This window comes from Ischnura elegans, chromosome 7 (assembly GCF_921293095.1).
Source record: "Ischnura elegans chromosome 7, ioIscEleg1.1, whole genome shotgun sequence".
Taxonomy (NCBI): domain Eukaryota; kingdom Metazoa; phylum Arthropoda; class Insecta; order Odonata; family Coenagrionidae; genus Ischnura; species Ischnura elegans.
Genome location: NC_060252.1, coordinates 101,008,747 through 101,034,048, shown reverse-complemented (window position 1 = coordinate 101,034,048; position 25,302 = coordinate 101,008,747). Strand labels below are relative to the sequence as shown.

General features: G+C 38.3%; 1 protein-coding gene across 5 annotated transcripts in view; it reads left to right on the top strand.

The window, feature by feature from the left end:
• The first annotated feature begins 14,996 nt into the window (after positions 1-14,996).
• Positions 14,997-25,302, top strand: part of LOC124162498 (ras-related and estrogen-regulated growth inhibitor) — a 47,085-nt gene continuing 36,779 nt past the window's right edge. For 2 of the 5 annotated variants that reach the window (XM_046539059.1, XM_046539060.1), the window contains exon 1: positions 14,998-15,187. The gene's annotated coding sequence lies outside the window, so the exon portion shown is untranslated. Of the gene's footprint in view, positions 15,188-25,302 lie in introns of all 5 variants that reach the window. The other 3 variants (XM_046539057.1, XM_046539058.1, XM_046539061.1) reach the window with 2 other exon arrangements.

Here is a 25,302-nt window from a genome sequence, read left to right as displayed (position 1 = left end):
CCGCCACCACCCGCACAATAACGGCTTGAGAAAAGAGTACGTAAAGATAAGAATAAACTGTGTATATGTGTCCGTAATGCGGCTAACTCATATTACATGGAACAATTGGACAAAGTAAATCGAAATAAAAAGGAACAGTGCATGAACTAATACAAGGAAATCGAACCTTAAATGACCCAGTTATTATTGATATAGACTTCAAGAAGGAGTTCATAAGAACATTTGAGTCTCCTAAATTGTATCCATTTGTAAAAAATAATTCAATGATTGATAATTCATCAAATAGTAAAAATTATAGAGAATAGAGAATTATAGAGAAAAAATAGAGAAATTCACCACACACAAAAATGGATATTTCATACGTTGCAAGTATTTTGCAAGTCCCAAAACATGACCAAACGAGAACGGTTCAGGTAAACGAACGATGGAAACTTCCCTCCGAAAAATATATTCACGACCATCATATCGATAACGATTACATTACGTAGCCTCAAACATCGAATAAAATATGAGAATTACTCTTGATAAGCTTGAAGACTATACGGGGTCACTGGTCCTCAGCACTTCGTTGAACACGATTTTCCGCAAAATTAATTTACTTTACGGGTTCCATAGTCACTCGCTACAACAATTATTTCACATGCCTAAAGTTGAAATCACACACAATCAACACTGAAGAAAACTTAGAAAATCCAAGTTGTTAACTTTTTTGGGAACACTCCCGTACTCACCTCTAAACTCAATGCAAGTTGCCGCCAGACTGATGAAAGATTTTCAGGAGAAGCATTGTGGGCCTCTTCGAGTGTCACGTGACAACTAGCCACCACAATAAATAGTTCCGATAAATTAAAAAAAAACAGTAAAAAGCAAGCTACAGCATAACATAAATAACTTATAAAATATTTAAATCTATTAATTTTAATATTTGATGTTGCTTATTAATTTAATAATACGTTTAGGTGCGATTAGAAAATTGATTCGTTACGCGGAAGAACGAATTTAATTTTAAGTCTTCGCGGAATAACTTTAGCGGAAAACAGTATCCTTCCGCGAGGGTCTCGATGCAATTTTTCCAACCTTTTTTCGCGCCTTCTAGAAAAATCATCCCATTGCGGGAGGGGGAAAATCTGCTTCAAAGGTCATTCAAAGACGTCATCCGCAAGATAATCATCATTTCACGAAAGTATTGCATTATTCCATTGCCTCTCGTAACAGTCTGCTCCGCGACGTAAAATTGGGCAGTAGTCATGGCTGTTTGATGTCCAGCCTGCCTTAATTCGACGGCCTCAGTAACTGCCCTACCCCGCCTCCTATCAAGTCTTACCCCCCTCTAGTCAACTCGTCACGAACCTTGGTGCCATTTCAAGCAACTTATTTCTTGATTAGACAGCTGATAAACAAACCAACCCTCTTCGTCAAGATCGCCTTCTTTCTCAGCAGTTACGGAGTTAGTGTAAGAAGACAGTGCGAAGGAGACTACGAAAGAAATATAATAACTCTTCGGATGGCCATTTACGTGAGTACGAGAATGTTTTACTGGCGGTAGAACAATTCATAGGACAAACTTACTTTGAAAAAGTCATGCGATATATTTTAGGATAATGTTCGTAATTATTTCACTGGTTGTATTTGTAGGGTGGGAAGAATCGAAAAAAAGTAATAGGCATTTGTAAAATCTCGCTATTTGAGGTGTGATTTTTTCGTCAAAATAGCAGTGCAATTAAAGGACGTAAAAATCGGTCGCTAACTGATCTCCATGACAGTGTTAAAAGCATTAAAATTATTATTTAAATGAGATAATTTGCTGCACTTTTAAGTGGGTGGTTGAGTTGTACGTTAAGATTCAATCGGATTGCTGTTTTTGTGTTGCTTATCACTTTCCATATATTTACGGTTTCGGTAGTTCCATATAGTACATTAAGAACTTAATGGTAAAGATCAACTCATCCGCATTTGCATGTATTTTCGTAATGTTTTTTCAATGAAATAATGGTAATAGCTTAAGGGCATTGGCGTGGTAGCGGTGGGAAAGCCAGGGAGTTCTCAATTCCTCTTCCTATCGAAATTCAGGAGAGAATGATCATATGCGAAATCCCTCATAATGAACCCCTCCTACCAGGACATTTTATGTGTATGGCTGGAGCAGTCGTTGTACATCGTTATTTAGGGGGTTCATTAACTTCCATACCGCGACTTGGTGGTGTGCAATACCTGTTAGTGATATTACGTGTGAAGCCTGATATACGCTGACGAGTGACTTTGTGGTTTTCATAAATTATTTTAAAACATTGTTCAATAATCTGGTCGTGCGAAAATTTTCATTGGTAAGCCAACTAAAAGCAATTGCAATATTTTCAATTTTCCCAGAAATTACATGGGTGGTTCTATCCCCACTATGTTACGACCGCGGCCTTGATTTGAATAACGGTAAAGGTAATATAGTAACTCTCTCACGCATGGCTCACACCAATGCGATGCCTCTTCAAGTGTTTATTCAAGTGTCGAATTACTCTATTTTCTGTGCCAATTCACATAACATTCCAAAAATCATTCAAAATTCTCTGTCCATCTTGATGATTATTTTCTGCCATTTGCGTGAATATTTTCGAGACCGCAACGATTTCAACAAGTTGGGCTAAACGATGAAATTTATAGTGCCTGAGAAGTATTTTTTCTGCTGCTGCTTTCCCGTTGAGCTGCAGCGATGGCTTTTTCTCTCTGGGTTTCCGTCCGGGTTAGGCTCCCCAATTTCTGCCGACGTTTCGATGGACGCGTCTCACTAACAGTATGTCGGAAGTCCGAGAAAAATTCATGGCATATCAATTGCTATTCCCGTAAATACTGGGGGGCGGAAATGTTTCTCTAGGCCATGAAATTAACTGCAGGGGAATGGTGTGGCCAATTTTCTTCAATAAAAACCTTCGGTTTGCATAAATGTAACTTATTTCCGACTAACTTTCATCTGTTGAGGCGTTAGACCTATATACCACTCACAATAAATCTCCAGCTATTATCCACACGTTGATATGACCGGTTAGATCCAACTTCGCATTACCTCTTTTTGGGGTGAATCAGGTAGACTCAACTGGATCTGAACCTCTCTGCTCGAGTAAAGTGCCCATATACCAATACATACCATTCTACCTCCTAACCTTTAAGATCCCACCTCTTTTCCTTGCTTCGGCCTGCACTAACCAACCAGGACAAGAAATGAACTTCTCGGCCTAAGCTAGGATCTTATCTTCGAATAACTCCTATATTTTAAGCTTTGGTTTTTCTTTTGTCTCTAGACAGGTTTGTTTTCCTTGCCTAACTTTTTCAAAGCAGCTATCGGTCTTCTACAACTCCTTACACACCTCTTAGAACTCATTTTCAGTGACGTCGCCTTGCCACAGCTCCGTTGCTTATCAGTTGCCAGCCCTAGTTAACAGCTTCGATTTATTATGCGAAAAAAATGTGCTCATACAAAAACTATCACGCAGTGCCCAACTTCAGCGCTGATATTTAGTGTTAGTTTTTAAGAGGACGCATACCTCGAGCTCAATCGGTCTTTTTTGTGACGGATTACTAGCTTAAAACTCATGTACCAACTTGGAATTTTCAGGGTGCATAAAAGAGATCTGCAAGGCAGCTGAGATGGGGAAACATCAGGCTGAGACCCAGCAAGGAACCAAACCCGTGGATGCAGTCAGCAGGAAAAGAACGAGAGCTGAAGCATTGAAGGAGTCAGTGAGGCATACTGATAAGTACCTACCTGAGACAGTAGTGAATTTGTGTAAAACGTGCAATTTTAAGCATAAAAAAGGAGAATGTCGATAATTTGGTAAATTTTTCAATAATTGTGGAAAGCAAAATCATTTTGCAATTGCATGTAAATTTAGAAAATTGTATAATAATACTAAAGTAAAATTAGTTGACTTATATTCCCCAGACGTAATTGTTGAACACGATCTTAATGATTTTGTAATTGAAAGTGTTGTGAACAGTTTAAGAATGAAAGATGATTCGAATGTCTGGTCTGAGACTATTAATGTTAATGGTGTAAACGTCAAATTTAAACTAGATATCGGTGCTCAAGTGAATGTTTTGCCTCACAGAATACTGGCACATTGTAAAAGTGATAATTTGATGAAGGTGGAATTGAAACCCACGTCATAAATATTAGAATCATTTGATGGTCATAAAGTGAAGCCACTTGGAGTGGCAAGTCAAAACACTACGCAGAGGAATTTTCAAATGTTCTGGATTCCGGATTTGAGGTCCTCAACTTTAATATGCTGGGAAGGTTCATCAAGAATCGCTCTTTTTACTGAAAAGGATGAAAATTAACAGTGAAATCTACCTCTTTATCTAAATGAATTAATGAACCAGAACTTAACAACATCACTAACTCATGAAAAATAATTGGTAAATTTTGCATTTTTTCACTTAAAAGTTATGAGAAAATGACTGAATGAGAAATACCTTTTTTGTCATGACTTATCTTTTCCATCCACTAACAGAATTGCCTGGTAGAATTGTAATATTGGGTCTGACTGAAGGACCCCATAGGAAATGAACATGAGCTCTCGAACATGAGCTGTTTTTTTTTGAGAAGTTTGCGATGAAGATGGAGTAGCCTTAACTCTTGCAACTGAATGTCAGGCGAGGGAAGAGCATTGGAGGTATCACTTTCCACCAAAATTTTTCCTTTACGGCAACTGCCGTTGGTACATCTGTTGAGGAGACCACTAGCCCAGGGCAATCCATCCTCGAATACTCCATTTTTCCAAATACATTGGAGTCTAGCTAATGCAGACACATGCAATCCAAACATCTGCTTAATGCAAACAGCTCTAAGACAAAATATTTTCAAAGAAATTGACTTTTTTATTTACAGTATAGTTATTTTATTTAATATTTAGGTGATAAGCACAGTATAATAATTCTTTCATGTGCACATTTTAAAGTATAGTACACAATAAAACAACAAAATCCATACAATATTCAATATTTTACTTAAAGTCAAAAACTGTACTGTGTTGAAAGTCATTAATTTAAAACAATCGAAATAAAGAAAATTAAATGAGTGAAATTAAACTCTATATAGAATTCTAATACTCTGGCGTACTTGCTATTAGGCATAAACTCAGTCATTGCCGTTTGTCACAGTATCGGTAGACTCTAGGCCTATGTGTAGTTTTGCCATCGCCTCATTAGTTTTATTCCATGTCTTATTGTTCATGATGAATTTCGCATGGAATAACACACATTCTTACTTCAACAAGGTTGACTTTAATCTGTACTTCCGAAAAAAACACTCTTACATGTCATACACGACCAGCAGGGTGAAGACGTTAAAAAAAAGAAGAACAAAATGCACCGCGGCGATTGGCCAAGATGATGTCACAGAAAAAACAAACATTACAACATATCTAATGTCAGCAAAAAAACTTCGAATTTTACTTCAGGCAAGATTCCAATGAAAAATATGTGTAGCTGATTTAATGATGTGTACGATTTTCTAGTGTAGGAATTGCTAAGCTCCCCAGGAGAAAATTGCTGGCCTCATACCTGTTGGGGGTGTAAGATGCAATAAATAGACAAAACAAAAAAGTAAGCTTTTTGTACTTTTGACAAGCATTTATGTAACTGTTATTTTCTCTTTCTTGTTCCATCTCTCCCTCCCATTGCTGGCCTGAGGAGCTTATGGATTCCCACATAACTTACTCACTCGTGTGGCCATGTGAACCCATGATGGTTTTTGGCCTCGCAAACGAACCGCATTCACTCTTCTGTCATTTCTATTTCCAGTCCACATCTATTTACATCCTTTGGCACTTGGTCTCACAAACGCAGTCTTGGTCAGTCACTTGTCTTATCAATTGGTCTACAGTTAACAGGCTGTTTTATCATACCGGCTGTTAGTTGACAATAGGGTGGTTTCCTATTATTTTTTTATTGCCTAAATCGAAAGATTATTACTCCTGGAGTACGTATTTCACGCTTTTAGATTTTTAAGTGACGATATCTATTTTTCGCGATTAAATGAAAAGTGTAAAATTTCAAGCGCGCGAAAACGCGACGCGTAAGTAGGAATGATGGGAAAAAGTCCGTGCGACGCATTTCTGGTTCCCCCTCCCGCCTTGTGAGGTGACCTTGATCGAGGCTCTGAGCGCTGATAGGACGCAGGATGCTAGCGGGTAGCTAGTACCTTGCTGGCTGGTAGCGCTTGGCTTAAAAAAGGATTATTAATACCTTATCAAACGAAGGAAACTTTTCGACCTTAGCCAGTTTTAATAGGTGATTATTAAGACATGTTTCCCTGAGCTCTGTGCCTCATGCATGCGTTGGTAACCTCAGACTATGTATAACTCCTATCCTCTCGTGTAGAAACTAGGTCCCTGTGACGTCACGTGGAGTGGAATCGCATGGGCGCCAATCTGGCCTTTTTCAAATGAGGATAAAATTTGACCCTTGCCATTCGTCTAAACCGGTATTTCAAAAACCAAATAATTTGTGTATTATGAATACACTAATGGTGGGTAACGAATCGCAATATATGCCTTTCGTTTTCTTTGATGAAGGAAACTACCCTATATAAAGATGGGAAAATATAGCGGCTAAAAAGAAAGGGCTAGAAACAGGAAATAATGGAGACAGCGTTGGCTCAAGGGACCTGCCAACAGGAAAAACTCCAGATGATGATGATATCCATCTTAAAAAATTGCTTTTTATTGTTGCAATTATATCTGGCTCACTAGATACGTATAAATCTCTCTCAGTTATCTTTTTATTTCTGATTCCTAAAACTACCCTTCCTTGGACTACCCTTCCAATACCCTTTAGCAAGGATAGACGGAGCGTATTTTAGAACATTGGCGGGTAGGCCCTATCCTTCCTGGAGTGTAGGGTAAAGGTAGATGAAGGGTTGGGCCATTCTCAATGAAGGGTAAAGGAAGGGGAGCACTAATATGAAAACTAAAAATCCATAAAATAATATGAAAATAAAAAAATCGCAACATAATTATCGCAACTAAATTAAACGAATGGGGATGAGTTTTAACAGTGATTTCTAAAATTAGAAGACAGAAAAAAATTACCCTTCGTGTGGACTTGAATCCGCGAACCACACACCGTGAGACCCACGGCTGCCAAGGTAGCCTTGCCTATATATTTATTTATTTGTTTTAGAAAATAACATTGGCATTCAAATCCCGAACATCACTCTCGCGATGTCTCCATGACAGCCATATAGAAACATTAGGTCCTTTTCACACAATTATATCAACTACTTTTCCTTAGAGGACTTTTAAATATTTGTTTTGCATCCCGTCTAGCTTTGCTATCAAAGGCTGCTTATGTTATTTTACAGAGAAGAGGTTCCAAGGAAGGATGGACGAAGGATAGTCCTAAACTTGCCTTACCGTTAATTGAGTGTAGAGGAAGGGCAGTCAGATGGCAGGGGAAGGAGTCCCAAGGAAGGTATACCCTTACCTTACACTCAATAGATGTTGGATGAAGAACATGATATTAGAATACCACAACATTTCCGGGTCCGACAGAAACGACAAATTGAGAGAGATATGAGAGAGAGATAGAGAAAAAATTGATTACTTCGGACTTGAACCCTCGCAAAATTTTCATTAAGTTACAGCGCACAGTATAGACCCACTCGGCTACGGAGCCATGTATTGTTCAAATTTCCCTCCCACTGGTGCAATAGAAAATACCGAAACTCGATTTCAAAACTGTGGTGAAAGTGGCGCCGCACCATTTGTTGCAATACTTTTGAATCCGACTGTACCGTGTAGCCAGGCCTTTAGACATATTTACAGCATGAACCCCGTTATAGGACAATTTTCCTCTTCAGGGTTTGCCATAGGTATTTTAAGTTTACAGGTGTTTGTGAGCTTGTAGCAGCAATTGTAATACATATTTATCTGGAAATCTTTTCCTCCGGGATAGCTATTGGTCTGACATTCGTCCGAAACTTGAGGGAAACCGGCAAAAACCCCACGTAGACCGCCGTGTAAAGGATGCTCATGGATTTTATGTTGCAGATGAAGTCAAGTGGTGACTGGAAGGCGTTATCCTGGTGTCCTTTTCTTAGCCGGTGTCCAGTGCTGTAATTTTACTGCCAACGTCGGCTCATACGCGCAATATATTATAATATGGCTGCGTGAACGGAGGCGAAAGGAAATCCGCTGGCTAACCCGCGTTCATTTCCATGAGTAAGAACAATACTATTAAACCATTCACGCTCGACCGGCCTGATTCCCTGACACATTAGTTCTTGTACTTATGAACGTCACGTCACACTAAATGTACAAAAGAATTTGTTTTAAGAGCCATCAATTCTACAAGACAAAGGCATTCACGCTATTAAAAAAAACTTAATGTTTCCACTATATTACTCCCGAAATTACAATTCTCTATCATACATTCCACAAATTTTTTAAAGTTGATGCTATCTATCATCTTGAAATTATCAGGAGTAAGTATATCGAGAAGGCCCTTTCAACATTACCTGCATGTAAAGTAATAAACATTTCACCTCGATGAGTTCTCTGAACGGGAAAAAATATATTTGAGACGGAGGTAAATTTTGACAAACGTGCACTCAATGTACCCTTAAATTTTCAAGATGAGAGTCAGTTATGCGTGAGCTATAGAGTTTTAAAGAGTATTACGTGAGGAAAATGATAAAATACAACCAATCCAGCAAGAGTGATACGTCCTCTTGAGGTATGTTTTCATGGAGCATTTTTCAAATCAACCCGGCCTCCCAGCGTCGAATTTCCTTCTTCAGTTCGGTATGAAGGCCACTACTCTTTCCTTCATCCATGAAAAACCTTCTTCTACCTCCGCGCTTGCTCAAATTCTTCCCAGCATTTCCAATTTTCGACATCCTTAAGCCCATGAATAAGTAAATATTCCGTCAGCACCCTTTAACTTCAACTGATCTCCACAAAACGTATGGAGAGGAATCTCACCTTCAAAATTCATTAACTCTATTTTAAACTTGTGGTATTCCATTATAAGATTTCTTGGAAAATTCACTTTTACGTATACCACTACCTTTTTTCTCATAACGCGTCCCGTGGCCCGTTTAAACGGCGCTTTGCCCTAATTAACCAGAGAATCGACAGCGTTTCAAACCATGATAAAGAAGATAAATATCAAACGCAGCACAAGAGTATAAACAGGGTAGCAGTAGTTAGAGAATAAACCCAGTATTTTACATATTTCGGAAGAAGAAAGTTTTCTAAAGGTAAAAATTGGAGTTATGAATAAGTACTGGAGGAAGATTTCTCAGGTTTCCAGCCGGGTCCAAGGGTTTTTCAGCACCGACGTTTCGAGGGCGAAGTCTGCCATCGTCTTCAGGGTGAACATTCACCCTGATCCCCAGCCCAGGATGAAAATTCATTCACCCTGAAGACGATGGCAGACTTCGCCCTCGAAACGTCGGTGCTGAAAAACCCTTGGACCCGGCTGGAAACCCAAGAACTCTTCCTCCAGTCTATTCGCCGGGGAAACCTTAGATCCTTCATGAATAAGTACTGCTATAAAAACATTGATTTCCACCAGATTAACTCCAACAAGTTTCCTCAACGGCCATTGAGTTTAAAGGGTTGAATTCGAAAGGTCGACTCCCTCTGAGTGATGTGCATAGACATAATATGTAGTTAGGAAAAGCGTCATCTAGGAGGCCAGTTGAACATAGTAGCTATACTCTCACTATTTCCTCCTGTGCTATACGCTCCGACGCCATGAAGTGACATTGAAGTAGGCCTGTGAATTTTAGTATCAATAAAATGTTTGTAGAACTAATAGCGATGACTTATTCCCTTCGAATGATTAACTTACATCTCCAGTAATTATTTGGGAAGAAAATATAAATTCCGTAAATAGTACATATAATCAAAATCTATCTACCTACATTAGAAATCACAGAGAATCACAGAGGTCCGTTTCCAAGGTTTTCATTTAGATTGCCTATTGACAGCATGGGTGTTGAAGCGTTGATCTTGTATTCCTTTAAGCACCCCTCCAGTACTTAGAAAAACAATACTATATTTCTCCACCGTATGGCGATGTCCTCAGTAAATATCGGGAGAGAAAATTCAGTATGACAATGGAAAGTCCATAATTTCATTGCGTGTGAAGATTTTTTACTCTGACTTTAATGTTTACTATCTTCCATGAATATGAAGAACGCCAAGAACTAAGAAATCACGGGTAATCGTGCAAATGAACGCATAACCTCACTTAGCGATGCTTATCGCTCATTTACTTAAGCAACAGCCTCTGAAATACAACTACTAATGACTTTTCAACTCTAGTAAACATCAATAACTGAAATAAACTACAACGATAGTTGAAAAATAAGAGCCTTTTCTCTTCGGTCCGTATTAGCAGAACATATATTAATCAGGAAAACCTGTCATTTGCAAAAGCCTATATTGATAGACGAATGAATGTTTTCCCTCCTAACAACTAAATAAAATGTATCATTAGAAGCAAAACAAACTCAGAGAAGGTACATTCTTGGGTTCCTATAAAATAGCTTAGGCATAACATTACAAGAGTGTGGAAAAATTTTTTTAGTATCAAGTTAAAATAATATTTTGTGATACTCTTTACGATCACTCATAAAGGTATAAACTCGTATATCCGAGGTCGTCTTTACACGTGTAGCCTGAATACTGTGGATATTTACCTAATTTTACTTTTTTCCAATATATTAGCGGTTTTTTCCGAAAATTGAGGGTTATATTTCCGTGACCCATACATGACAAGACTGAATAAATTAAAATAGAACAAAAGAAATAAATTTTCCGATGTTAATCCTGGAACCATAGCAAGGAGCTCGAAATGAATAACAGCAAATATTTAGTAGGGAGAGACGGAGAAAACGGTGGGATGGATGCCTGATGGAATTGGGCACCGCCAGTCACGTTTTGGCCTACATGCATTCACTTCCAGCAATCTCCACGGAATGACGTTGCGTCAGCAAGTATGAGGTGAAAGGTGTCGTGGATTCAATGCGCGTGCGCGAAACCCCCAGTGGATGCTCCGATATTTATTATTTTTTTCCAGTTGAAGGGAGAGATGCGTCTTGGCCAGCGATCGAATGGTGAATCGTGATGCGATTAACCTGGTCAGCAGCTCCGTATCCATCCCTGACCCATCAACGGTGAACGCAGCAACGTGTCCTGAAATTTAGATTCCCAGTGATGGTGTCGGGGACTCGACCCCAGACTAAACATATCTATACATGAGGAATCATCGAATACACTGCATGGGATTCGACAATCCTAAAGGCCGTTTTACACGGTACAAGGAACTGCGCCATCTGACGTACGTGCGAAGGCGCAATCAAAATTGCGTCGTGTAAAGCGGTGAATTGCTAGAACACATGCGATAATGCGTGGATGCGAGACTGAAAAATAGCCCCTGTTCTAATTTCGTTCATGCATTCGCGCAGTTCCACGCCATTTTAGAAATAAATGCAGCTCTAACCTGCGCAATTCCGTGCCCCGTGTAAAACGGCCTTAAGATTGGCTTGCCGCAACTCTCTCTTCCGCTTTCCTATCCGCTATCATTTTAGTGACGTATTTCCTCTCTTTTGCATCCTTAATAACTTATCCAATGTAACTCAATCGGGGCCATACCTAACCCTTCCTCTTGCCCTCCTTTCCTACGACGATTGCCTTCCTCAGGGCAAAATGTGTCATGATGTGTTGACTAAGTTGTACCGTCTTCTGCTTAAGGTTTTTAGAAGGGATATGTCGAGGCAGCATGAAAAAATAAGGAACTACGCTATGCAAAAAAAATTAAGAAGGAAAAAAACAAAACACGGAATGCAGGCGATAGTATTTCGAAGGCAAGGAGTGTGGCGAAATGAAACTGATTACAGTACAGAGAAATAGGTTCGCGAGGTAATGTAAGGGAGGAGGTACTAAGGAAAAGAAAAGGTGCAGGCCATGGTAAGAGCTGCAGATGCAGGCGGTGAGTTCTTATCCCACTCCACACTTTGAAATCACTCCTATCATCCTGCTTTGGATGATACAGGAAATAAAAGAGCAGAAGAAAAAGATTACACCTGATCTAGCAGTAAAGCGGAACACGCATCCAAGATACCACCAATTCGCCCATACATGACAGTGGGATAAGGATAGAAGAGGTCGAGCCGGCGGATATGGAGAAAGATATTCTCTTTTCTCCCACTCTTCACAGCAATTCCTCACTACTACTTCTCAGTCCTTCCTACTCGATCGATCAATTTTATCTTTAACATTCTTCGGTGAATGGGTGTACCCAGCGAGGGGCAGGAGGGGGCAGCTGCCCCCCCTAAAAGCGAAATTCGCAAGTGTTTTTAAGGAAAATAATATTTTTGCTTATGCTTAAATCTTACCTAAAACCTGAAGAACCATGGCTTGCCCCTCAGTACCTATTGGGTCGATCAATTTTATCTTTAACATTCTTTGGTACATGGGCGTACCCAGCGAGGGGCAGGAGGGGGCAGCTGCCCCCCCCCCTTAAAGCAAAATTCGCAATTTTTTTTAAGGAAAGTAATATTTTTTCAAGCAAATAATTTTTAAAAACAAATGAAGTGCAGTTACAGTTTTCTTAAAATGTTGATTTCATTCGCCTTTTCCATTCTTAAATCTTACCTACAACTTGAACAACCATGGTTTGCCCCCCCTAGTTTTGATCCTGGGTACGCCCTTGCTTCGGTAGCAACACAATTAGAATGCTCCCACTCTTGACCTCCCTGCAGATTACAACTCCCGCTCCCATAGAGAAACATGCTCCATACGTGCCATCTGATGAATAGGGTGGTTTCCTATTATTTTTTACTGCCTAAATCGAAAGATTATTACTCCTGGAGTACGCATTTCACTCACTTAGATTTTCGAACGACGACATCTATTTTTCGCGATTAAACGAAAAGCGAAAATTTTCAAGCGCGCGAAAACGCGACGGCTAAGTAGGAATGATGGGAAAAGTCCGTGTGACGTATTTCTGGTTCCCGCTGCCGCCCCGTGAGGTGACCTTGAGGCGAGGTTTGAGCGCTAATACGACGCAGGCTGGTAGCAGGTAGCAGAGTACCCTGCTAGCAGGTAGCGCTTGGCTTAAATATGGATTATTATTACCTTATCAAACGAAGGAAACTTTCCGACCATAGGGAGTTTTAATAGTTGATCACTAAGGCATATTTCCCTGAGCTCTATGCCACATGCTTGCATTGGTTATCTCACACGATGTAAAACTCCTATCTACTCGTATAGAGACTAGGTCCCTGTGACGTCACGTGGAGTGGAATCGCATGGGCGCCAATCTGGCATTTTTCAAATGCTGTTAAAATTGACCATTGCCATTCGTATGAAATGGGATTTCTAAAACCAAATAATCTGTATATTATGAATACAGTAATGGTGGGTAACGAATCGCAATCAATGCCTTTCGTTTTCTTTGATGAAGGAAACTACCCTATCCATAATTAAATATTATAAGCTGTGAAATTCTCACTTTTTAAAGTTTTTTTTACGAAATTGCCATTTTTTTTACTAACTTTTATCTAGTGTTTAAGAGCCGTAATTGGGTCCATACAATTTCCTAAAATTTTCCGGAGGACACCCGAATCTCTCCTTAAGATGGACCCCATCATGACCCCCAGCAAAGGGCCCCCAATCACCCCAGACCGCCCCTAATTACAAAGAAGAGAAAAGAGAACAATTTAAGCGTAAATAATATTTTTAATGGTTTATTGCATTCACTTTACTAGACTGTGCTGGAAAAGTGACCGCAGTTGACGGTAAGCATAGAGAAAAATGGCAAATTCATGCGGAAACGTAAAGGACGGAAAAATGGGAGCGGAGGAGGAAATACGGGTAGCCGAGTGCACACTTCCTGTTTGAGGGGACACGAGTTCGAATCCCGATCTTGGGGGTTAGTTTCACGTAACATAACGTGGTACCACTAGCGGGACATCTCTTGTAAGAAGAAAAGTGTACCCTTACATAGGGATCCGGATGGTGTGATTGTGTCAGCTATTCAGCTTTGCCATGGATATGAAATGAGACCTATTCAAATTCTATGATCTTGAAGTGACCTAATTGTGTTCAGTATGTAGAGCACTCGGATCTCTTATTACAGACAGAAGGATGCAGGTTCCGGAGTAAGCTTTTCTGCTCACTCCAGACTTTACATCTACTTAGCGATCATAAAAATAATAAGAATAATATAATTTATTGTTCTCAGATCTTTACATCCGATGGAACATTTTTATATAAACAATTTCTATCTCAGCAATCAGTTTAACAAATAGAATAATCATTTGAACCAATTAACAAAACTTTCAAGTTAATCAAATACAATAGAAGAAAATAATTTGAAACAATTAACAGAAATGAACATTTACAAAATTTTCAAGTTAATCAAATACAACGGAAGAAAAATATACAAACAACAATGCAGGACATACAGACATGTTTCTGTAGTGGGGTTATATGAGCATCTTTCCGAAATTTATATATGAATATTACAGAGGAATTCATCAGGCGTTGAAGCTTAATATTGAGTTCGGCTGTAAGATCATAAAACAGGCAACAGTAGTCGAAGTTTGGAAAAATTAATGTAGAGACAAGCTGACTTCTTGGCATATTTCCGTACCCAGATGTAGACGATTGAACGAAAATTTTAATGTTTCTCATTCACAGTAACGGCTGTTCTACCAAAGTACAACTGAAAAATAGCATTTACAGTATCATTAAAATACCACAGCGATATTGACCTAGAAAAGCCCTTTTTGAACAAATATCGATGAGTCTACAGTGCGTCTCCTGAATGTAGTTCAGGAATGCGCGCCAAAATATGCCTCAGTGGAACGGTGCGCCGCCGTGCGACCATCTGCTGGAGTTTTATGTTAGCGGGAACCCCGAGAGATGGCGGCACTTGGATTCTGAGGATAGACACAGCACCCCTCCATTTGACCGCCGCGAGAAGGAAGAGGAAGGGGATGATTCTCTCTCTCTCTATCTCTTCCCTCTCCGGAGTTCAAATCTTCTCGCGCTCAGTTCATCATTAGGGGTCCATCCGGTCACCAGCTGGTTAATCCTATTGTTCACGCCAGAGTCGCAAGAGCGGAGCAGTCTACCGCCTGAAAATCACGCCTACCTTGAGTTCACACCCATTGCGGGTGAGTAATCATTCTCGTCTTCCATTTCTTACCCCACTAACCACTCACGAACGTGGACTACAAAAATTGACAGGCAATACTAATGTAACACAATTATTCTTCTTAATTACACACGATGTTTTTGATTTAAATTAACATTTCGTTAAAATAATTACTATTAACTTCAACACTTTCCCTTGTTGATTTACATTAACATTTCGTTAAAACAATTACTCGAACTCTTTCCCTTGTTAATTAATCAATGATACAACTCTTGGTTTCATTTATTTAGAAAAGACCCATTTTAGAGCTCAATATCTTCAATCGAACTCTTGACAACGTAATGTAACTTTTTATTCTTCTTAATTAAACACGATGTTGTTCTCTCATTTTAACTTATTTATTCAACTGCTTTGGTAACTAGTCAACAACTTTTTCTTACCCTTGACAACCCTTTGCTTATTTATAAACTTCAACAAATACTAATATAAATAGAGCTGTTGATTGACTAGGACAAAACATTTCGTGGACACGGACGTAATGACTATCGATAGTACAGAGCAGTGGCATAGCCAGGGGAAGGTCCAGGGGGTCCGGACCCCTCCCCCCCCTCCCCGAAATATAAAAGCACAATTATTTTCCTTAGTAAAAGAAAACAAATTATTGAAAATCATGAATTTATAAAGAATTTTTTTTTAACAAATGAAGTTTTTTCTATTGTGAAAAGTGTTAAAATTAGTTTAAAACCCATTGCATAATACCCTTTTTTTTAATTTTCCCCCGTGGTATTGGATTCCCCCCCTCCCCCCCCCCCCCGAACGAAATTCCTGGCTACGCCACTGGTACAGAGAGAGACCTGAGTCCCGACTAAAGAGCACATAGCTATGGAATAATATGGGAAATTTTTTATTATATTTGCATCTTATTTGATATCTTTCGTTTTTCTCAGAAAAAATATATTTTCAACCAGACCGTTGATCAGAATGTATCAAAATGCATGCATAATCTCCGAAAATTTCACTACTGCAGTACTTTTTCCAACATCATTGTAAAGTTAGCGCGAGAAAGTAAGATTTTTAGCCTGCATGAAAAAAAATACAAATACTAAGACGAGTTCAGAACGAGCTCGGAAGTTCAATTTACTCGATGATATTTTCTCATGAAAAATCTCCGATAAGCATACAAAGTTTGATTCTAAGGGTTTGGTGCCTAAATTACGTCAACGATATATCACCAAAATCTACCGAATATATTCGAATATATTATAATCAAAACGAGAAAAGTTAAAATAATCAGTGAGCGTTCATAACTTCCTTTAAATATGAAACATATCTACACTGAAAGCAGCAGCATATAGCGTTCAATTTGTGGAAAACCAGCTTTTCTAGAGATACCCTGAAAATATCTTTACAGAGATTAACAGCCTAGAGAACGTCCAAATATGACGCAGATTGTTATCTTAGAAATATAAAGCGTCAAGATAATTTTCTATACAACCATCTCAACTGGTGGACTTGAGATAATTATGCGGATGATGATCACGAATGGTATGAACGAAAGTAAACCCGCAATTTCAACGGGATTGCGTATTACGACGAATTTTCGGATTAGCCATAGTCATGCAAAATAATTTAATATTTTATACCATTAATCCACTCTGAATTTTTAAATACTCTATAAGATGAGTATCAGGATTAATTTCTATTTAAAATTCGATTATTTAAAAGAAATTCCTTACTCAGTTATGAAATCAAAAGTCAAAGGAATGTATGCAGTTGGTGCCGTGACTATAAGAACTGATTTTTCCTCTACGTCACTCGTCCTATCATTAACGCAAAACGCAGCCCTCGTAGAAGCTCACATTTTAACTAAAGTTTCATTGGAGTTCAACCTGTTGAGGAGCGAATGATTTTAGGCATTTGCACAGTATTCCGACTGAAAACTGTGTCGATGAAAATTTCAATTGTGAAACAACTTTTTCTTGGTTATAACGGTCCTGAGAATAAGGTTATCTTTTGTTTGGATAGCTCCACCTCTCTTTATATATAGTTCCAGTCAGTCTCCAGCGCTGTGTCCCAGAGCTATGATAATTTACCTTTGAATTTTTATTTTAAGAAATACTTATCAAATATTAAAAGAATTAATTTTTAATGAGTTATTAAGATTAACAATTGATACACCAGTTCAATGTACATCTTACGCGAGGAATACGATACATATCGGTGAAAGAAGCCGGCAAGACCTGGGTGAGACGAATATAAGAGCCACTTTTCGAAATTGTTCTCCGCCCAAGGCTACGGGTTTCAAGCATTTTACTCTTCAAACAAGGACGGTGTTTAGAAGTTTGGTCTGATAACCTTTCATTGGTCACATAGCGATTGATATTACGCATCGCATGATGCGCATTCACGAATATTTCCACGTTCCTCACCATAACTCACGATTCTCAAGTCTTCCGTACTGAATTAACCTACATAACTATTGTAATTGAGCTTTCTACATTCGGTCAAATACTGCCATTTGCTGATGTCAATACTTGTCAATCCAAATATAATCAACACAATTACAGCTCTTATCTTAGACTCCGTAACCGTGATCACTCATGAAGTTGCCTTTCAATTTCCGATTCCAACAACGTTTTGCTCTCATCGTCGTGCGAAAGTCATTCATCACTACTTGACACAGCGAAGGCATGGCAGAGCGTAAGATATTATAACTCGTCGTTAGAAGTTGAGGGATGAACAATTGAGCAATATTAAATTGGTTTTTCCATAAAAATACCTCATTCACCTCATACAATTGATAACATGTATTAAAGATACAATTTGACTACACGAATGAAAGTAATTTCTATATATTTGATTGGGTAAAAAATATTTTTACTCCCCACCTGCAGAATAAAAAATTGAGAGTCAACAACAATTCATTTCATTTGAGGAATAGAAATCTAATCGACAATGATGCTATTTTCAAAAAATCATTTTACCCTGAGAGAGTGCGTTCAGAGCTTGTGGTTTACGTGAATGAAATATATGAATATATTTTTTCTAATTGAAGCTCTAGTAAATGTACTCCATAGGACAAAAATTCCCACTTGATTTTCATTCATCACTTTCCCTTATTCGTGCTTGGCTGCCAGATACAGCTGAATACTCCCTTCTTAATGACGAGATCGTCTTAAAAGGTTATCCGATTCAGTATTACGTAGCATCCTATAATAAAGCACTATCACTACTTGCCTTTCCCATGGGCGCCTTTCACGATGGAAAGGGGATGCTCTCAATGGAATGACAACTCGGGGGCTGGCCTGGCGTGGGCAATATGAATTGCTCCATGTGGGGCAATAAATGGTACGTAGGTCATAGGGTAGGAGCCACACCAAAGTTACTAAACGAGATGGAGTAGGCTCAATAACAATATTAGTAAAAGTGGGAAATGCATTGATTTGTTTCTGAAAAACGTTCATGTGGCCATAGAATTTTAAATCTAAGTTTTTGGGGGATATATCCTTTGGTTCGGTGCCGCACCAGATGCCCCCGTAGCCTTAATTCTTAGCTGCGCCCCTGTCCGGTATGACACTCCAGCATCCCCGAAGTAAATTATCACAAAGAGGAAACAAAAAGATATACCCGCCATAAGTAGGTACTCCCACCACTTAATTTTCTACTTCGAGGACTGCCTCAAGAAATTTGAATCATCTCCCCGTGAATAGGACTTCTTTCTCATTTCTTTAACATTATCTCACTCTCTGTCTCTCACTGGAGTCATTTTGAACGTTGGCAGCCTCAGCCTCTTCCAAAAGAGTACCGTTTCACTAATACAAGCCTATACAAGAGAACTTCGCTCTCCCAACACCTTATCTAATCCTTTCATTAGCTCTTTTCTGTTAATGAACACCTCATTCAGAGAAGTATTCTGTTCTCAACATTCTTTCTCGGCAGTTCAATTTCGCACAGAAAGAACGATGCGACATATTCTTGCTCACAGTCCAGCATATATACCCTCTACTTCAGGATCGTTTCCTATTCCTCTTTTTTAACGAAATTTTTCATGTGCATCTTCTATTAACGTGGATACAAATGCGTCGTAAGCGGTGGGGAACCGAGGTCGTACCATCGACTTCTTCAGCTGGATAAGTATTTTCTCACTACGACGTAATATTTTCATACTGGCAGTAGCGTAACAATGGTGGGGGATGAGGGGATAGATCCCCACCCCCAAACCCTCAGAGAAATTAAAAAAAACATTTAAAACTATTGTCCAGTTTTGACGTATAATGACTGCATCTACTGTTATTTCTGTTAAATTTTAAGTGCCAAAATGGTGTAAAATATATTTCCAGGAATTTCAATTTTTTAAATTTTCCCGGTACCCCGGTTGCATGAGGGGGGTCCCACCCCAGCCTCCTTCATCCCCCTCCAAAATCCTATTCGTAGTTACACCACTGCATGCTTGCATCATCAAGCAATAAAAACACGAAATGCTGAAACATGAACTTCAGAGTGGGGGAAGGTAACCCATGGAGTCTTTTCGGCACCTATATAAATACATTAGGTTTGATGCAGCTCTCCACTCAATTCTCCTATCTGCTAATCTTTTCACACCTACGTATTTCTTCTCTTTCACATCTTTCTTTACTTGTTCCATATATTTTTTTCGAGGTCTTCCTTTTCCGTTCTTGCCTTCCACTTGTCCTTCGACGATTGTCTTCATCAGGCCATCATGTCTCAAGATGTGGCCTATAAGGTTGTTCCGTCTTCTTGTTAAGGTTTTCATGAGGCTTCTCTTCTCTCCTACTCTTCTTAGGACTTCCTCGTTACTAACTCGGTCGATCCATTTGATTTTCATCATTCTTCTGTAGCACCACATTTCGAAGGCCTCTATCCTTGCTTTCTCCGCTGCGGTCATTGTTCATGCCTCACTTCCGTATAGGAGCAAACTCCAAATGTAGGTCTTATAAATTGTTTCTTTACTTCCATATTTAAGTTTCCCGCTGTAAGCAGGTCTCTCTTTTGGTGGAACATTCTCTTCGCCTGGGCTATTCTGCTGATAATTTCTCTCTTACTTCTCCCGTCACTAGTTATCTTGCTTCCCAAATAACCGAATTCATCCACCTCCATCAGTTTTTGCCTCCATATTTTAATGTTCGTCTTGACTTCTTCTCTTCTACTGCTTACTAAGATCTTGGTTTTCTTCGTGCTTATTTTCAGTTGATATCTACTCATTACCCTTCCCATATTAACCAGAATATTTTTCAAATCCGCCTCTGTTTCTGCTATAACGGCTATGCCATCGGCAAATTCTTAGCATGCTTATTTTTTCTCCATGGATATTCACTCCCAATGCCTTTTATTTGATTTCATTAATGGCTTTCTCAATGTAAACGTTGAAAATTACGGGTGACAATGTAAAGCCTTGTCGCACTCCTTTCTTAATTCTTGCTTCTTCACAGCTTGGCCCTGATTTTATCACCGCTACTTGGTTTTTGTATAGACTGTGGATGATTCTTCTGTCATTACTAATAAAAAAATCAACGATTAAAATTAATTGATTGATTATTTTAATTGTGTCTTCAGGAAGAGTCAGCGTTCAAGTTTGAATCGATAAAATTACTCTCTCCGCCAATAATTCTCTACTATTAGTTAACTTCGCTATATTTTTTGGCGAGTCTGCACCTGGCAGACTTTGGGCTCAGAGTTTACTCCACAGATCATTGAGAGAAGAAAGCGGTTAATTTTTATTTAAAAGTCATCAGTCATCCAATATTGCCGTGGAAAATATGAGTTTCAAGGAAAAAACTCGAAACGAAGAACTATTACCAATGATTAGGCTGTAACTATTAGCTAAGATAAAAAAGTAACTATGAAGGTCACTCGCTCAGTAAATTAACCAGAAGTTTGACTTGGATAGGTGAGGTAGAACTCAACCTGGAATTAGCCACAGGCTACCCCGCTCACCGAAGCATCTAATTGCCATATCGGTAGCGAAAGAGAAACATTAATGCAAGAATATCACTGATCTAATTAATCAATTATTTCTCTATTTTTTGTATTTATACTAAAGTTATGCTGTCTTAAGCTTTAGATGTGGTTCCTTAGTGCCAATCGTATGTCCTCGATTCTATTCCAAACTACGGTGGAAGGAAAGAGAATAACAGTAATGGATTATTATTGAAGCGCTATTGGAAGGTCAAGTTGAGGAAAGAGGCCTATAGCTGTTGATGTTACAGTCAATATTATCCGATTCGGGAGACTTGATTATGTTAGATGATTTCTTGTTGACGGTAGAGACAGAAGAAGCTAAATCAGAAGTTAAATATAGACGTGGAAGGAAGACGAAAAGGGGGGCAAGGTAAACGAGTGCTCATGTGGAGATGCGTCCCTCGTTGGAAGGGGAAGGAAAACTAATATCAAAGCGAGACAGGCTGAGGCACTTGTAGCACGAATTATTAACGATATTTTAAGAGATAGGGAAATCACTTTTCTAGCTCTTCAAGGAAGATTGAGCAAATAAATGAAATGCATGGTTAAAGGAAATGCATGGTTTAGAAATATATTCGGCTATTAAAAGTAAACTTTTTAATTATCTGCTGGAGGACTATAATTTTAATTTTAAGGCAATATGAGTTTTTTATTGTTTCTTTTAATGTTTTAGATGTTTTAACTAATTGAAAATGAATTATGGAGTCGGTTTTATGGTCGGAATTATGGTTGATGAGCCTGTTGTGCCTCAGAAGGTCTTCTAATTGTAAAAATATTTTTAAATCTAAAATACTGTAATTTAAGGTTTTTTCTCTTTTCTTGCACTATAAGTCAAAAGATGTGTTTGTAACACAGGGAAAAGCATATTAAATCTTTGTAAAGGGTATGTTTTTAATGTATTATAATGTGTTTTAATGTTTGAGCTATGTATCTTAAAATAAAGTCATGTAATAAAATTTTTTTAAAGTCAAAAAATAGGGTAATAATAACATTTTCTATTGAAAAAAAAGCATTTAAGGTGTGAAAAGATTAAACAGGGAGGATGATAAAATTTTGTTGCCTAATAGATTCAAGGGCTTGAGTATTCTCCAAAAAAAACTTTGTTTTTACTTGCAGAGGAACGAGAAATAGAGAAAAATTGAGTTTTCTGTTGTTTTCTTTCCTTGAATTATTCATTGATAAAAATGTATTTAACTTTGCGAATATCAAAAAATTACAGTTTAAAGATCGCCGTTGTTATAATTGTGTCATATTGATATAAATGTAAGGGAGAATTTCCATTTACACTCAGGTCGATGAATTTCAATTGTGTTTTGTTTACCAAATTTTGGGTACAAATTGGTCAGCCGCGAGTGGTTTGGACATGCGGATCAAGGGCGTATACAGAGGAGAGGCACCCAGGTTCCTACCTCAAGTCCCCGAAATAAGAAAAATAATGAACAGATTTAGTACCGAAGTATAAAACAGTTCAATTAATCTTGCGCTAGGGTACGGCCGTGACATGCAGTGATATTCCTTGAAATTGAGGTTTTATTTCTTCCTGTTGACTTCTATTTCTAATTTTGATTCCTAATGTTTAGTTTCTTTTTAATTCCTAATATTGTTTAATTCCTAGTTAATTTCTGTGTCTCGGAGTATAGGTCTAGAGTAAATTAAAAGGCAAATTTTTCCTACGATTGGTATATTTATAAGCCTTCATCATAGCTATGAATAAATATAGGTACATAATTTTGATACATAAAAGGTCATAACAATGTTTTTACAATAATAAAATGAAAAATAATTCAGATCTAAATTAATTGAAAAGAAGAGACTAGAATTTTGACTTTTAATTAATTTACAACTGAATTCTTATTTTATTTTGTTATTGTAAAAACATTTTATCACCTTTTACGCATCAACATTTTGTACTCATATTCATCGAGAGCCCTGATGAAGGTGTATGAATATATACCGAAACGTTGGCAAAAATTAGCATTTAAAATTTTTCAAGACCTATGCTCAAAGAAAATCAATCAATCAATGCGTTGGCTGAATTAACACTTATCGACATATAATCCCATCCGTTTAAATTTAAATATCATAGGTGAATTACACAGGCCAACAAAAATATTTTGTTTGAAAACATTTTTATTTTAATAGCTGATCTTTTTGGATTTTGATGTGCCGATTCCAAACCTGACCTTAGTTTTTTTGTATCACCCATAGTTTCCAAGCAATATGTTTAGTCTAATGCCACTATACGGTACACAGGGAAATCATTGAAACACTGTGTTACATCATAAAATTGTTTGTATTTACTGTTCACTACATCGTGATAAAATTGTTTGCATTTACTACAGTGTGATAATACAGGGTTCACTTGTCAACTGGAATTGGTCTACATTTTCTTTCCCTTTTTTCCTTGAAGCTTATTGTGTACCTTTTTCTGCGATGAATCGCTTGCTGAACTTCTCGGTGAAGTACCAACAGTTATCCCCATTATCTTCGTTCAATATACATACTTTTTAAATTTTATTATAACTATAAAAAAGCTCTTTAATTCTAAAAATATTGCTTGATTTCATAAATTTAACTGTAAAATGAGAATAAATTTTGGGTGATACAACTTTAAAACCATAATATTTGAATTTAGTAACTTTATAAACATAACGAGTCGATGGGCGCTTGAATTCATCAAGCGGGTAATTAGGGGGGTTGGAACATATTTGTGTCACCTGTGTTCAAGTATTGGGCCCATAAGTTGCTAACAAAAAGCGAAAAAAAACACTCAAAATGTCATTGAAATGGGCCGAATGGGCGAACAACTCGCTCATGCGCCATCAACAATACTTAAGGTCGTCTTAGTTACCACGATGATATGAACGTTAGGAGAACGTTTTGAACTTAATGTTTACGTAATGGAGAGAAATTTAAATTTAATGACGGATGTACTTGTGAAATATAGCCGATTTTCGTATTTTACCCCTTACCCTAGGATTGTAGCACCTCCATTTTTTGTTATGACCGTTTGAACGCACCAAACTGAATCAAATTAAAAACATCATTTTTAGAAAATAATCGCACAGAGACTAATTCGGAAATGACTATCGGAATTAATATGTCTCGAATAATGAAGTAATGAGAATCTTTATCAGTTTCAGTTCCAATGAATAAATATTTCAGTCTCTTAACAAAACATAAGCCTCCTCATGTCAAGGTGTGCTTTATAGCATATGTTAGCACATATAAATTCAACAAAAAGTTTGAACTAGTCCTCGTTTAGGGCGAACCTGGGGGTTGATTTTTTTGGACATTTACATGAAAGTGCGTTGACTTTCCTGGGATTCCTTTCACTAATTTCCGGACTTGAGCCGAATAACCTTCAAGTCGGAGATGAAACGCGATCCGAATGTTTTCCCTTGTCAGCGATTTCTGGGTGAGCAGGTTTCAGGTCGTTTGCAAACATTCGATCAACCTGCGCCGCTATAAACCACATGCCAGGCGAAAAATCAATACAATTTCTTTTTTTCGGGTCTTAAAATTTTGAAGGGAAAAAAGGTCCTCAATCGACGAAGATCTTCATTGAACTTCAGGGCTTGTCCTCGGGCCCTCAACCGCAGTCGACCTGCTGTTCCGCGGCTGACAAAACGACCAAGAAAGGCAGGTGTCACACAAGGTGTGGTGACGAGAAAAAACCTTAACTAAATTACGAAGAACTACTTAGCCCAATGGAACCGGTTGCTCGGGTGTAAAAGTTACGAAGCGCGTGCGATGGAGCAGTGGCGCAGCGAGGGGGGTTTTGGGGGGTAAATCCCCCCCCAGAGCTCAGAGAAATTTTTAAGTTTTATCCATTTTACTTATTTGGATCAGTATTACTTATAGAATAGTGTCAGGATTTATCAAATATCCTTCAGGAAGCCATAAAACTCGCCATTTTGAACCATTATTCTATACATTTTTCTGGAGGAGGGCCCCCGCAACCCCTCCTTATCCTGGTGAGTATGCAATACCCTTACACCCGCAAGTATTAGTTGCTCCTAAAACCCCGCCTAGCCTTAATTCCTTGTTGCACCCCTGCGATGGAGTCCATGCTGATTAGGGTGCTGTTGTATGTGATTCAAAGCCATCACAAATAATTTACTATTACAAACTATTTACAAGGGCGTATCCAGG